This window comes from Solanum lycopersicum, chromosome 5 (assembly GCF_036512215.1).
Source record: "Solanum lycopersicum chromosome 5, SLM_r2.1".
In the NCBI taxonomy this organism is placed as follows: Eukaryota; Viridiplantae; Streptophyta; class Magnoliopsida; order Solanales; family Solanaceae; genus Solanum; species Solanum lycopersicum.
The window spans coordinates 64,223,539-64,230,435 of NC_090804.1; the positions used below are offsets into that span (position 1 = coordinate 64,223,539).

The window sequence follows — 6,897 nt, forward strand, 5'->3', positions numbered from 1 at the left end:
AAGAAACAGAGAATTATAGTCCTTTCTATTTTTCAATATCTGAAATCACAGGAAAATATAATTTTATATAGACTTAAAAATAACAAACTACTAATAGAAAATACTGCACCATAATCAGCAAAACTAGCCCTATAATAGAAAACACTACTAACAAACTTAATTTATCAGATTATACTTTGAATCAGTCTTCAATAGTAATAACCCTACAAATTACATAAACAAAGAATATAAATCATATGAGATAAATTCGACCGGATCGCCTCAGAAGACATTTTGATCATTATTTTAAAAATAATTTTCTCAGCTATTTCTGTTACGTCACCGCCTGAAATTCGAAACCTAAACAAAACCTCTCTTAGAAGTAAGGAAAACACATGTCGATTTTAATTTTCTCTGTAAAATAACAACTCCTTTTCTTTGTATCACTCTTTTTCAGAAAACCCCATTTCGAATTTTGAGGTAATTTTTTTTCTGATGGCTATAAATCTTAAATCTTCTTTTTCTATTATCTAATTCTTGGGTTGTTGTTTTAATTGTATGTTAGTTTTTTTTTAAAAAAAAAATAATCAAAATTTGGGGTTCTTTTTACTAGTATATGTGTAAAGAAAGTTATTTTTTTTTTCGGGTGATTTGAAGCTTTACTGCAATTTACGTGAGTTTCTTGTTTCTATTTATTCATATGTGAAAATTTGGATATTCTGTTTTGTATGTGTAGTGAAAATGTTGTAAAGTTTGATTCTTTGTATCTTGTTGCTATCTTATTAGTGAAAAGATAAGTGTTATTAGTGGCAGAGCCAGTGTTTTTACTATGGGGTTTGAAACATGTAGAAGTAAATAAGAAGTTGAAGGGTGTAAGAACATCTAATGTATATGTAAAAAATATTTTTCATCATGTATAAATGGCGTAATTATCCGTCCGTTAGAATGATGTAGAGGTCTTGGTAAACTTATAGGGAATTTAGAACCTTGAATGTTGGGATATTTGAAAGCTGAATCCGAAATGGTGCAGACACCATTGAAATGAATTTTAGTTTGTAGTTAGGTTTCATGTATATATGATTAGTTTAATCGATAATCGATGATAGTAGGAGGAGGAAGTTGTAAAGAGGTTTAGAAGCTTAAATGATTGAAGGGGACCGGCTTATTAGAAGAATCTTGCTATTTAAATAGTAAAAGACCCTATCTTTTTTTCCCTTCATCAAAATAAAGAAGATCATACTTTTGTTCTTCTCTGTTCCCATATTATAAAGGCATATTCAAAGAATAACCTCCTCCTGCTGGGATCACCTTATGCCTCACCATTCAAGTTGCACTTCTCTGTATGAGGCGATCGGTCCTCATTTTGATTGCTCTGATAACAACAACGTACCTAGTGATTCCACAAGTGGTGTGGCGTTTGGGGAGGGTGGGTGTACACATAACACTTATCCTACCTCGTTTTTGATTGCTCCATCGTTTAAAACATCGAAATCATGGCTTTTAATAAAATTGTATATCAGAGCATGACCTTTTGCCTTCTTTTTTTCTTAACTGCTTTGGGATTGCTAACAGAATGTCTTATACATTCTATCATTTTGTGCTTGAACCACATGCTGAAATTTAACGTACTTTTTGGATTGCTAGTTTTGATACTTCCTTACGCCAATTGACTTGTAATCAATACACAACAACAATTTACAGCACATATCGTATGTGTAGTATCCACCTTTTGTTATATAGTAAGTTTGTCCTTAAATGGTAAATTGAGATGAAATTATTGCCCTTCTATGAAGGTACTAAGGTTATCCGTAATGTTTGAATGGGGTGCAAGGAGGAGTGACAACTCCAAGTACTATGAGGTGCTTGGTGTTTCGAATAATTCCAGTCAAAATGAACTTAAGAAGGCATACAGAAAATCTGCTATAAAGAATCATCCTGATAAGGGTGGGGACCCTGAAAAAGTGAGTTGTCCCTTCTCGCACGCGTTGTTAGAATTTTCTGCATCTTGCGGTTCTAGATATGTTACATCTATACCAAGGGAACCTTTTGATTCTGATGCTTGATTTGCTTTTCTTCATTAGTTCTTTGTCCTGTTTTGTCTCCACTCAGTTCAAGGAATTGGCTCAAGCATATGAAGTTCTAAGTGATCCAGAGAAGAGAGAACTTTATGATCAGTATGGTGAAGATGCCCTTAAAGAAAGAATGGGTGGTGGTAGTGGTGGTCACAACCCATTTGACATATTTGAGTCATTCTTTGGTGGAGCTTTTGGTGGTAATAACTATTAATGACCCATCTCCCTCTTGGGAAGAGACCCTGCAAGAGGATGGGGATGGGGCCTGTTGAATTCTTCTTTGTTTTTATTATCTTTTAAAATTTGTGCGGTTGAAACATCTCATCTCTCTGCCTTGAATATCCCAGGTGGTGGTAGCAGAAAGAAAAAAGGTGAAGATGTAGTGCACACTCTAAGGGTTTCGCTGAAGGACTTGTACAATGGCACAACAAAAAAGTTCTCTCTTTCACGGAACATATTGTGTCCAAAGTGTAAAGGGTATTTATTTTTCTTTAATTATCTGACCTTTTTCATTTACTACTGTTCTGTAGCACTTTGTGATAATGATTTTCAAATAAATGTGTTGAATGATGATATTGTATTTAAAATTCTTCTGTTCCCACTTAGGCTGTGAATCAATACCATGTTCTCTCACTGAACATATCTGAATTGGACAAATTGGGGGTCCAATAGTAAAGAATGTGAATCCTCTATGTATACAGATATACTATTAACTGGTGACTGGTTCGTTGAGACCTTTTATGTTTCTTCGCGCTATTCCTTTTCCTCTTTTGATGTCTCTCTCCACTGATCCTGTCTTAACAAACTTTAGATTTTAATATGATTGTCAAAGCGTTAGTTTTTGATATATGCCAATTAAACCTGGACATCATTGATCAGTTGGTCCCTGTGTAGTTGATTCACTACTGTCGAGCCCTCTCTTAATTTTGTTACTACAGTTGGTTGCATGTATTCCTGAGAAATACAATCACCAAATTTTAGGCAGGCTCTGCATTTGCGCCCAAAATTAACCACCGTCTGAACAGATGTCTGACACAGAGTACTTAGATACTTTTGGAATTCTTCGAATTTTGACACCCTTTCTATAGGAAAAATTGGTTAGTAATTTTCTGTTACTTTTCTCTCTGTAACAAAATGATATCTTTTTATAGGATAAATTAATCCATTGTTGTAGACAATAACATCTATTATAGCAGGTTTTCGTCCAATAATTTGAGCAAGAGCCTGTTTCGATTGGCTTTTGGATTTTCAGTTATAAGCCAAAAAGCATAAGTTAGATATCCTAACTTATGGCTTTTGACTTATTTTCATCATTTTAGTTAAAAATCAAGTGCTTAGAAGCACTCTCTAAATTCATCCAAAAAGTGCTTAAAAACTATTTTGACTTACAAGCACCTAAAATAAGTCAATCCAAACAGGCTCTAAATTCTATGTTCTTGGCTCTTTCCACTCCCTTTGGATGCTTTAACAGCATTTTGTAGGACATCGGAAGGCTTGGATCTAGTTTTTTCGGTGTTGAAAAATTTGAATTGTATGGACTCAAAACCTCCATATCTTTGTCGTGCTAGTTTCCATTTCCGGGCCCCTCAGGATGGGTTTTGATGAGTAATTTTTGTTTGATCTATACAATAACAATTTTGATATTAGTTCTCGTGTGCAGTGTACCCGTCATCTATGTGGGTGTCCACTGAGGTGAATTTGGTGTTGCTAGTTTATGTTTCTTCTCCTTTTTTGGGTAGGGGTAGCTATGCTGCATCTTACTGGGAAATTTAACATAACCTTTTTCAGTTGAGAAAACATAACATCATTTTTGGTGCAGGAATGACAAGAAAGGCGAGAATATTCAGAAAAAATAGTTGTCCGATAAAATTGTTGTATATTTACAATTTGTATATGATTTACTTGCATTATCAGGAAAGGTTCAAAGAGTGGAGCTTCTGGAAGATGTTATGGATGTCAAGGTACTGGAATGTGTGTTACAACAAGACAGATAGTGCTAAAAAAAGATTGAACATGTGGGAGGATCCGAACGAATTCTGCTTTCATTTCCCCCGTATGGAGCACTGAGTTACTTACGTTACGGTCTTCAGCAGGCAGGCTGCACTCTAGGCGGCTAGGAAGGCTCGCTAGACCAGCAGCCAGACCAAGAATGAATGTGTAATGATGGTGATTCCACACCAGGCTCAATAAATAATTGAATGTAGAAAGGGGATCCTAAACTAAAAAGGAGTCCATGACCCCCTTTTAGAGCGTATAAGGGGAGGTCGAATTCCAAACCCTTTCTCTCGAGTATACCCATTACCAAAAAATATACGTCACCAGTTTGATATGAAAGATTTAGGAGACTCAAAGTCTCTTCTGGAGATTAAAGTGATGAGGTCGCAAAGAGTTTTGGAACCCAGTGCAAGTATTCATTGGATTTATTGTCAAAAGCTGGTCTTTCTGCATGCAAACCGGAATAAGATATAAAATTAGCCTCAGATGCAGGAGAGCTATTGGATGACCCATCTACTTGCAAGGAGACTTGTTGGGACTCTTTTCTACCTGACTAATTATCGCCCAGACATTGCTTACACTTACAACATAGGAGGGAGTGATCAGCCGAAGGCATGATTCAACAGATGCAACATGTTTGTTACGAGTGCCAAGGCTCAGCTAATGAGATTTCCCGGTAATTCTAATTTTCAGTCTTTACATGTGGAGTGAAAAACACTGCTTGTAACTATGAATTTTTCCTTGTTAATACAGGAGAGGTTATAACTGAGTTGGATAGGTGTCCTCAGTGCAATGGAAATAAAATTACACAAGAAAAGAAAGTATTGAATGTGAATGTTGAGAAAGGGATGTTACACGGTCAGAAGATTGTTTTCAACGCGGAAGCTGATGAAGCTGTAAGAGTTTTTTCGCTATGCAAATTAGCTCAGCTTTTTGTAATTCCCCAGTGTACATTTTAAATTGTGCCTCAAAAACTTGATCTTTCTTCTTAAGTCTAAATTTTGAAGTCAGTGAATTGACTTCCTCTTACATTTTGGCAAGTGATATTTCGTTTCTCATAGTTGTTTTGTGGTGTTATATGCAGCCAGATACCATCACCGGCAATGTTATTTTTGTATTACAACAGAAGAGTCACTCAAAGTTCAGGCGCAACTCTGATGATCTTTACATGGAACACAATATCAGTTTGACAGAAGCTCTCTGTGGCTTTCAGTTTGTCCTGACTCATCTTGACGGCAGGCAGCTTCAGATCAAATCTAGCCCCGGAGAAGTTATAAAGCCTGGTAATTAGTGATGGTTGTTAGTTTGTGCTTTAGTTACCTTGTGGCGTGAAATGTGATATTTATATATGGGGGGATATTTCGTTCTCTCTTGCAGATCAATACAAGGCGATAAATGATGAAGGAATGCCCCGTTATGGTAGGCCATTCATTAAGGGTCAGCTTTACATCCATTTTAATGTGATATTTCCAGAATCTGGATTTCTTTCTCTCGATAAATGTCGTGCTCTTGAGGCTATTCTGCCAACGAGACTAGGGAAACGCTCATCAGGTATAGAGTTGGAGAAGTGTGAGGAAACAACTATGCACGACGTCAACATTGATGAAGAAATGAGACGCAATGAGCAGCGTCATCACAGGCAAGAGGCTTATGATACAGATGATGAAATCAATGCAAATCTGCATAGCTTGGGTTGTAACCAACAATAGAGTTGAAGTTCCCAGATAGTGTGGTCTTTTAGTTGATTCCCCAATTTTGTCTAATGCTCTGTTGGCTGTTTTGATTAGTAACTAACTGATTTTCTTTTTTGTTCTGCTTTTCAGTATAATGAAATGCATATATTTGGATGGTTGGTAAGTATCACAAAAGGGGTTTGGACCGAAAGAGTATATTTTAATAAACTTGTCATATTAACAAATACAACGTGGCTTACTTTTTACCTAGGTAGATGCAACGTGGCTTTTCCTGGTGAAACTAAACAGATACATCACCACGTATCATCTGAGTAGTTTTTTAACACTTCTTTTCTCAAATTTTCATCTTCAGATCTTTTTGCATTTCCTTAAATTGGGATAGAGGAAGTGGTTTCTTCAACACGATGATTTAGCGTAGAGGATTCGATATGATTCCAAGTTTTTGTTATGTGTCTACTTTTAAATAAGAGTAGAAATAAAATGCAATTTGCTAATTAAAGTGGTTTATGAATAAAATATACGTAGAAAGAAAAAAAATCAAAAGTGGTGTGGAAGTTGTTACATTTATAACATTGACATCTGCATGTGTTTGCCAAAACATCACTATTAGAAAGTCAAAGACCTTTTAATTGTGGAGTAAAATTTTTCATTTTATATATTTGTTAAGTTCTTGCATATATATTCCTTTCATGGAGAAAAATTTCATATATTTTCTACGATACAAAAGATATTAGTGGTATAGTATTGTGATAGAAATAATTGAATTTTAATAGAAAGTAATTCTCAAAATATATAACTCAATTTTGGGATAAAATTATCCTAGTTGATTTGTTCGGAGAAGAAAGATGATATTGTTAATTTCATGTTTATTGAAGTGAAGTATGCACTCACTCTTTGTGATGTTCAATTTTTCTCACTCCGTCTCTACATTTGGCTGTAGATTTGCATGTTTTGCCCTCGATTTTCTTTTGATGTTCAATTTGTATCAGCCCCTTTTTAGATTTGGGGTAGAATAGATTTATAAAGCTTTTAATTTGATATTAAGTGTGTATTGCGTCACAAATTAAATTAATATAAAATAGAGGTGTTGTTTTTACCTTTTAAAATATATGTGTGTGTTGGTCACAAATGAGTATCACCACTATTCATTTGCAAGC

At 35.2% G+C, this 6,897-nt stretch overlaps 1 pseudogene; it reads left to right on the top strand.

The window, feature by feature from the left end:
* The first annotated feature begins 496 nt into the window (after window positions 1–496).
* On the top strand, window positions 497–5,914 carry LOC101265546 (dnaJ protein homolog; annotated as a pseudogene).
* The last annotated feature ends 983 nt before the right edge of the window (window positions 5,915–6,897 follow it).